The 8,700-nt window shown below is 46.0% G+C and overlaps 2 long non-coding RNA genes across 2 annotated transcripts; one reads left to right on the top strand and one right to left on the bottom strand.

Moving 5' to 3' along the window:
- Positions 1-199: 199 nt before the first annotated feature.
- On the bottom strand, positions 200-2,130 carry LOC130521436 (uncharacterized). Its single transcript, XR_008949335.1, has 3 exons — positions 1,252-2,130; positions 1,021-1,156; positions 200-938 (listed from the first exon to the last, which is right to left on the bottom strand). It is a non-coding gene; the product is annotated as an uncharacterized LOC130521436 (long non-coding RNA).
- Positions 2,131-3,399: 1,269 nt separating this feature from the next.
- LOC130521435 (uncharacterized) lies at positions 3,400-4,650 on the top strand. The gene is made up of 4 exons (XR_008949334.1): positions 3,400-3,778; positions 4,128-4,210; positions 4,285-4,406; positions 4,476-4,650. It is a non-coding gene; the product is annotated as an uncharacterized LOC130521435 (long non-coding RNA).
- Positions 4,651-8,700: the final 4,050 nt, after the last annotated feature.

Genomic DNA, 8,700 nt, shown 5'->3' with positions numbered 1-8,700 from the left:
CCCTTGCAGGTTCCTACATTGTGGTGGCCCAGAAGACTTTGCCAGGTGTCTTGGAAATGGAGGCGTCCTATGTTTGGAAATGAATAAAGCACTGACTGTGATTAAAGAGAGGTGGCCCCACCCAGGTGACACTGAAGAGCAAGAACACTTAATTTCCCAATGAGTGCTACAAAATAAAAATGAAAAAGCTGTGGCCATGACCTGTTGACAGCCTTATTTTATTTTTTTAACTTATTGTCAAGTACAAAGAAGCATTTATTGTCAAGTGCAGTCAATAAAACACTCCAATTTTATTTGCTTACACCTGGAAATGAGGTCCCAAAAGAATGTCCACAGCCCTTTGAAAGTCTGCAAAAGTGTCAAAAGTCTGGCCTTCGAGTCCTGGAGATGATGACTTTTTGCTGTTTGGACAGTATGTCTGAAACCACATCCTGTCATCCTTCAGGACCTTCCTCCACTTCATCTTTCCATGTTTGTCCTGAAAGGATGCGTTTTAGTGTAAGTTTTCGTATTGGCACACTTTAGTGTGGCGTCCCCAGGATATGGAGCAAAGAGTCACCTCGATGTGTGGTTCAGACGGCGATATTGCCGTCGGCGATGGAGCGGTGCGTCTGACGGACTTGTGTGCAGAAGCTGGCCGGCTCTGTTTTCCAGGTCTTTTGGCCTTTTCTCTGCTGCAGCTTTAGTGAAATGTGGGAGAAAAAGGCCAACGTAAACATAACTCATCTAAAATGTAGCTTCAGTCCTCACTGCGTTCTGAAAAGCTTGTGCATAATATTAACAATTACATTTCACCCTGTCCATAAATGGCTCTGTCCACACACATCTCCAGGTGGCAGGAGACTTGCGGGAAGAACTGGAGGTAATCCTTAACCCACTCATCATTTATCGGTCCTCTCTCTGGCTGCTGCTTCTCTTTAACGTGGCGATCGACGATACTGAAATATCACATTTAATTATGAATCACTTAACGGGACAAGACTGAGCAAAGATTTATTTTGTTTAGAACAGCACACTTACTATTTAATGTTGCCAACATTGTTTTTCACCAGCCACTGGAAGCTTTTGCCTCGGTATTTGCCAAAAGTCAGAATTAGCTGACCCATCCACTGCACCTCTGAGGGATTTTGGGTGACCAGGCGGCATCTCCTTTTAGCTGAAGACAAACGATTATGTCTTTAATGCCACATTTGTCCAAGTAGAGGGCGTCAACTGAGCATCAAAACATATATTTGACCCTGATTACCTTACCTTCATCACAGGCAATCTTAAGACATCTCAGTCCACTGTCATCAGTGGGCTGACGTGGTTTCGACTGGTCCCATACCTCTTTTGAGGCCTTCAGAATGCACTGCTGCCTATCCTGTGGCACACTCGTGTCCAGAATACACAGCGATGGCATCAATGGGTCGATTGCAGAAGGTTTATCTGAAAAAAACAACCAAAGCAAAGTGTCACGTGCAAGCAAACAACTAACCCAGAGTATTACTACTGCCACCAAGCAAGGCACTTCCCAGGTACTTGCTGCCCACATCTGGCTGCCCTCACCTTTCTTGGCTGTATTGTCCTCCCACTTCCCACCTTTCTCGGCTGTATTGTCCCTGCACACTCATGGACATTCTTTTGTTTGTAATACTCAATAGGCATGTAGGTCACAACATTAAACGTAAACATTTAATTCGGAAACAAAAAAGGCAAACAAGCAATTCGAGCATGGAGGCACCTCAATAACACAATGTCTATAGATGGGATTAGCGACACTATCCCGCTAGTGGAAAGTTGTTTTTTCACGGCAAAAGTTAGCTTTCGAGCACATTTACAGGTACTATTGCAAAGATATGCTTCCGAGCACGCAAAAAGCACACAAATATGAAAGGAAAGACGGGCTGACTTACCTCAATTCAAATTTTCGCAGGTCGATTCAAGACGCACTTACGCGCGGCCCTCTTATTGGGCTCGGATGATCGGGGCCCCTCGGGGCCCCGCCTTCCGCCTTCGGGACCAATCGGAAGGCTTCCCCGTCTACACCTCGCTTCGTAGGTGTAGACACCGGACCAATCAGAGGGCCAGGCTGTCTACACTCTGCCCGCAAGTGTAGACTCCGGGCCAATCGCGAGCCAGGACTGCCCCCAGTCTACAGTCTACATTGCACTCCGCTCCGTGGGAGATAGGCCGGGGTGCCGCGAGGTCGGGCTCGGACGCGGCGGACCCTGCTGCCGGCGCCGCCGCGTCCGGGACCAGGCGGCTCGGACAAGCCCTGGCTAGATGTCCCTCTTTGCCGCAGTTGAAATATTTCAGGGCAGAGGAGGTTGCAATGTAATCAAAGTCGTCCACACGGACGTCAAAAGGATAGTTGAACGCCTCTGCCCTTGTTGTTTAGGACCATGTGAACCTGTCTACGGTGAGACACCACGTGTCTCAACAAAGGCGACCTACACCCCGACAATACTTTTCTGATGGGGGACACCAGTTTCCCATGTCGGGACAGTTTTTTCGCCAGGAACTCATCACTGACGAACAGCGGCATGTTGGACAAAGTAATCCTCGCTGCCAGCTGCGTCAGCGGAGTCACCTGGACGAACTTCCCCTCCACGGTGATCCCCGTCTCCACCAACCTGTTCGCCTGTTCCACCTTCTCTGGAAACAACACCATTGCCCTGTTCATGCGGGCGGCAGCTTTCACTGATCTGTGGCTGATTTCTTGGCCCACAGCCAGAGCCACCTCCACCACACTTTGACTCCGTGTCTCTTGCTCAACCCGGTCAAGTTGGCGTTCGCCGCCATGATGGCCGCAAGCGGTCAGCTGCCCCACAAACTCACACACGCACTCACTAAACTAATAAATGAATACGAAACACACAATAAATAAAAGAAAGAAAGAAAGAAAGATTTATTTTTTATTTTTACACAAACACTTTATTGACAAATTACACACCCTGTTGAAAATGCAGTACTGACAATACAATAAATAGAATCAACAAAAACAGTTACTCCACAAGGAGTTGTTCAATGTGCAATTGCTTTGAAAATGCCTTTTACAACATTCAAAAGTACAGTGAGTCTCTCACACTCACTGTATACACGGAATATTGTCTCTCGCCCGGAACAGAAACGAGCACTGGTCTGACACACAGAGATCCATCCTAGAGACGGAAACGGGGGCGGCTCATCACGCAGGCTCCAGGAAAATGAAAGAAAAGCAAGAAAGAAAGCTGAATGTTAGCAGGTTAAACCAAGAACTACTTTATTTTAGATTATAGAAACAGTAACATTCACTACATTTTTAATTTCAATACTATATTTAAGAACTATTGTGATGGACGTATAAAAACTGCCTATGATATTCCCCATTTGTTGTACTCGTGGGTGGACGGGGGTGGGGGGGGTTCATGTGGGAGACGTTCCCGCGAACTGCAGGTGCCACGCAATGCCCAGCTGATGTTAATTGGTAATCAACATGGAGAACTCCCAGCGGAGACGTAACGAGGGACATATACTCGGATGTGCGACACACAGCGGGACGTTTTTCAACTATATGGCCCATTGGCAGCAACCGGATGGACACTTTTCCGCCCAGATTGGATTATTATTCAACGTTTTAATCGTGGACGCCGTCCTCGGATTATACTTTTTTTTTTCTTTCGAACTTTTCACTCGTGGAGGCCTCTGGACACACAACTGCGCTTTCGGAGGACATTTATGGACCGCGAACATTCCAACGGTGGGAAACCTACGAATGGCATGCGCTCACACAGCACGGAGGCATCAAGGAACCCTGGTACAGACCTATAATTGAGTGGAGTATCTTACGGGGGAAACTATTGTGTTGTAATCTGGGTGAAGAAGTAATATATGTAACAGAAACTCTCCCTGGCATGTTTCACTCGAGGAGAAACATTATAACTTTTCCAGAATGAATGGTTGTGTTGGGCGTTTTTGATACATGACATAACACTATTTTGTAATGTTACCATGTGCTTTTTGCATTCTTGCATTTCACATAAGAGGCACTTGTTGTCTTCTCTGGAGGGACAGATCTGGCATTGTTTCCTTTACTTTTCATTTGTGTCTACTGGATGTTGGTTGGGTGACCTTGAGGAATTAAGAGGTCTGTCCCACATCTTCAGAATTCACTGAGAAGTTCAGGCTTATTTCTTCTGGCTGTTCCCAACATGGTCAGCTTTCTCTTTCGAAGTTCATCTCTAAAGCGGTAGGATGTGAAGTATTAACACTTGATATTACGCCCGTGCAGCCCTTCACTCATCTCCTCATATGTGCCTCCAGGTCGCTTTCCAGGGTGTACTTTTGCACCACAGGTTGCCCATGTTTTGATGCTATACTTGACAGGCTTGTTGGGCATGTACTGTTGGACACAGTAACATGGGGATCAGGACTGTACAACAAAGGTAACATTTCAACCCATTTATCACACACATCTCTGATCACAGCTATTTTGTCTCTTTCATGTCGACCAGCTATGGTGTCTCAAAGCGGATCACACGCAATATCATGTGAAATGTCTCCAGAGATATCGTTGCCAGAAAGATTGGTCTTCCATTTTCTTCATTCCATAGACTTGCAGTTGCTTCTGCCTTTGATCTTTGACCTGTACACTCCTGCTAATAACAATACTCCAATATAAGCATGCTAGTCAGTCTGATTCAGTGGCTTCCATTTCTCTTGAAACACTCGTCTCCCCTCCAAGTTGGTCATTCCCAGTATAATCCTCTCTCATAGTGGGAATACGAAGTGCTGATGACTGCGTTGATGACATCCACTGAATCCTCTTCAATGCAGGAAAACTGAAAATCTGAATCAGCAAAAACATTGTCCTCTGTCTGAAAGATCTTATGTCTCTGAAATCTATTCTTCTGCATCAGATAAGAAGTGTGCGCCGTGCGTGTGGCAGCCTGTAACAGCGGCTCCTGCTCAGCTCTGAGCTTTTCTTTTTCTCCGTTCCTACTACTTTCGTTTTTGTGTGTTTGGCTTGGTTTGATTTACCTTCAGGTCTTTGTGGACTGGAGCCTGCGGAACAACCTCCACATCAATGGTAGTAAAACCAAGGAGCTGGTAGTGGATCTCTGCAGGCGTAACAACCCCCCGAATGCACCGGTGAACACATGCCGACGTGGTGAGGACCTATAAGTACCTGGGTTTACCTATACAATAACCTGGACTGGACACACAACACAGACGCCCTTGTCAAGAAGGGCAATAGCAGACTGTTCTTGCTCAGGAGGCTGAGGTCTTTTGGAGTGCAGGGACCACTCCTGAGGACTTTCTATGACTCTGTGGTGGGATCTGCCATCTTTTATGGGATAGTCTGATGGTCCAGCAGCATAGAAGAGGATTGACAGACTGTCAAGGAGGGCCAGCTCTGTCCTGGGATGTCCCCTGGACTTGGTGGAGGTGGTGGGAAATGGGAGGATGATGGCTAAGCTGTCATCCATGTTGAACAACACGTCCCACCCCCTACAGGACACCCTGACAGCACTGGGCAGCTCCTTCAGTGAGCGGCTGCTCCACCCTCGCTGTGTGAAGGAGAGGTATTGTTATGGAACAAGGGTTGTACAGAACCCAAACGCAGGCTGGGACACAATGGTCTAAAGGTTTTATTTACAGGGGGGAACTGCAACACAAGGAACACGAGGGCAGCCCTCCAGGACTGCCGAGCACCAGGGAACAGAAATGGCCCTCCAGGGCCACAGGAAACTCGGGAACAGATGCGGCCCTCTAGGGCAACACGAAACTCGGGAACAGACGCGGCCCTCCAGGACAACACGAAACTCGGGAACCGAAGTGGCCGTCCAGAACCGCAGAACACCAACACCGACGAGGGAAGCTGAACAAACACCCAGCACACAACGAGGGAATCTATACACACATACTGTATATACACATATACACACACACACACACACACACACACACACACACACACACACACATGTGTGTGTGTGTGTGTGTGTGTGTGTATTGATGAATGAATATATAGATGAATGAATAAATAATGAATGAAATATATGACCGGTTTGGTAGTGGGTCAGTGGTGGTCTGGGGAGGCATATCCCTGGAAGGATGCACAGACCTCTACAGGTTAGATAATGGCACCCTGACTGCTATTAGCCATTAGGATGAAATCCTTGGACCCCCTTTGTAAGAACCTACGCTGGTGCAGTGGGACCTGGGATCCTCCTGGTCCACGACAATGCCCGCCCCTGTGGCTAGAGTCTGCAGGCAGTTCCTGAAGGATGAAGGAATTGATACCATTGACTGGCCCCCACGTTCACCTGACCTAAACCCAATAGAACACCTCTGGAACATTATGTTTAGGTCCATCCGGTGCCGCCAGGTTGATCCTCAGGAGCTCAGTGATGCCCTGTTCCAGATCTGGGAGGAGATCCCCCCAGGATACCATTCGTCATCTCATTAAGAGCATGCCCTGACGTTGTCAGACATGCGTACAAGCCCGTGGGGGCCACAAAACTACTGAGAATCATTTTGAGTTGCAACAATGACATTTTGGCAAAATGGACCAGTCTGCTGCATCATTTTTTTTCACTTTCATTTTTGGGGTGTCTTTGATTTCCCCCCTCTATAGGGTGATCATTTTCATTTCTGTCAAATTACCTTATTCTCCGGACTTTAAGTAACACTTTTTTTCATTGTTTGTCAGGGGGTGCGACTTGTACTCCAGAGCGACTTATATGTGAAATAAATGCATTATTACAGAATTTCACATGTTATTTTCACACTGACAACCACAAGAGGGTGCTCTAGCCTTGTATACCTGTACCTGAGGAACGAGTTCCTCTCGTGACACAGAAGATGAAGCGGCGCTTCGTCTTATGGAGTGAGACTTGATTGTTTGGTAAACTTGCTTGGCATTTTTGGGCTGGTGCGATTTAAACTCCGGTAAATACGGTATGTGGCATTATTTTGTTACTAATACATCACCTACTTTTTATCAGGAAAGATATTCAAGATCATTTCCCCCCTGTTTAGATCTGATGTGTTTTCGAAGTATTCCTCTAATTTTTGAGAAGTGTATAATTATTATATATTTGAAAAAAGGATAAACATAATGAACTTTATTTGGCTGTGGAGAAGAATGTTTGTTGTTTTCACGTGCAAAGTTCAGACATTTCACCAATCAATAAAGCTAACTACTGAGCAAAGAAAGATCCATTTTCCCTAAAACATTTGAGTCGTGTAGAATTTTAATGCCAATCATACAAACATTTTGTATTCAATATGTCAATCAATCAATCAATCTTTATTTATATAGCCTCTGTTACAATCAAAATTGTTTCTAGGTGCTTCACAGAATCCCAGGGGCTGACCGCCAACATGCAACAGTGGCAAGGAAAAACTCCCCTTTAACAGGAAGAATGTAGGGGGACCCTCCTGCTGATGGCTGGCTGGGTAGAGAGAGGAGAGGGAGAGGAGAGGAGACCAGACCATCACCCAACGGGGTGACGGAGGGCTGTCAGGCGATCGTGTTTCTGGGCCCCGGCAGCCTTGGCCTACAGCAGCATAACTAAGATGTTAACCTAATAATTTGACAACCCTATAAGCATGATAATTTGTCTGTCTATGACAGTAACTGGGACTACAGAATTAGTGATAATAAGCTTTTTCAAAGACGAAGGTTTTAATTCTAATCTTAAAAGTAGAGAGGATTCAGCCTTCCGTACCTGGACAGGGAGCTGGTTCCATAGCAGGGGGGCCTGGTAGCTAAATGCTTGGCCCCCCATTCTACTCCCAGAGACTCTAGGGACCACAAGTAGACCAGCATTCTGAGAGTGGGGCGGTCTATTGGGCTGGTAAGATGTGCTGACTGTGGGAACATAGAGGGTCTCCAACAACCCCTTAAACTCCTTCAGCCCTATATATTTTTCTGAGGCGTCGCTAATTCAGAAATCCAAGTCCACCACGTGTCTTTTAGATCCCATCCCAACACACCTGTTGAAGGATGTTTTACCATTGATAGGCAGTTCTATCCTGGACCAGATCAATGGTTCTTTAGTGACAGGTTATGTACCCCGGTCCTACAAGGTGGCAGTGATTAAGCCGTTGCTTAAAAAAACATCACTGGATCCTGATGTATTAGCAAATTATAGGCCAATATCTAACCTTCCTTTTATCTGATAATGTGCTGATATGTCTTCTAATCCCAGGTGGCCAGCTACCTTATTACAGCAAGATGAATAAGCTGTTATCAGAAGTCCTGTGGCACTACAACCTGCTTAATGGCATTCTCCAGTTTTCTCAGTTTCAGCTTCACTTTTGTTGTCTCATTATTGGAACACCTAAATGACTCAGGCAGTTTTAACTCATCAACTAACTTAAACGACTGTGCACGTATTACAACACAAGTGGGAACACTTAAGCAATACCTCAGGACAGGCTGGAGCATTGTTGAGGAAACTTCCTTTACCTACACGTTCCTCGTGCCCTTCATTTACTCGAAGGAGTAGACAAACAATCAATTCGGAATCAATGAACTACGTGATTTATTTTCTTAATAGAAAACTGAAATCACTTCAAGAAACTTCTGAGCAATGTGTCTCAGTTCATGAGGACGGGCCCCGATCATCCTTGTGTCACATATTATTTGTACCACAGCATGGGGGTCAACTCCTTCTGCCAACAGAACTCTATCTTGATGTATTACTTTCCCTTATCTGGTCTTGATCC

This window comes from Takifugu flavidus, unplaced genomic scaffold, assembly GCF_003711565.1.
Source record: "Takifugu flavidus isolate HTHZ2018 unplaced genomic scaffold, ASM371156v2 ctg993, whole genome shotgun sequence".
In the NCBI taxonomy this organism is placed as follows: Eukaryota; Metazoa; Chordata; class Actinopteri; order Tetraodontiformes; family Tetraodontidae; genus Takifugu; species Takifugu flavidus.
Note: the sequence above shows the minus strand (reverse complement) of the source record. Positions and strands in the feature narration are given on the sequence as shown.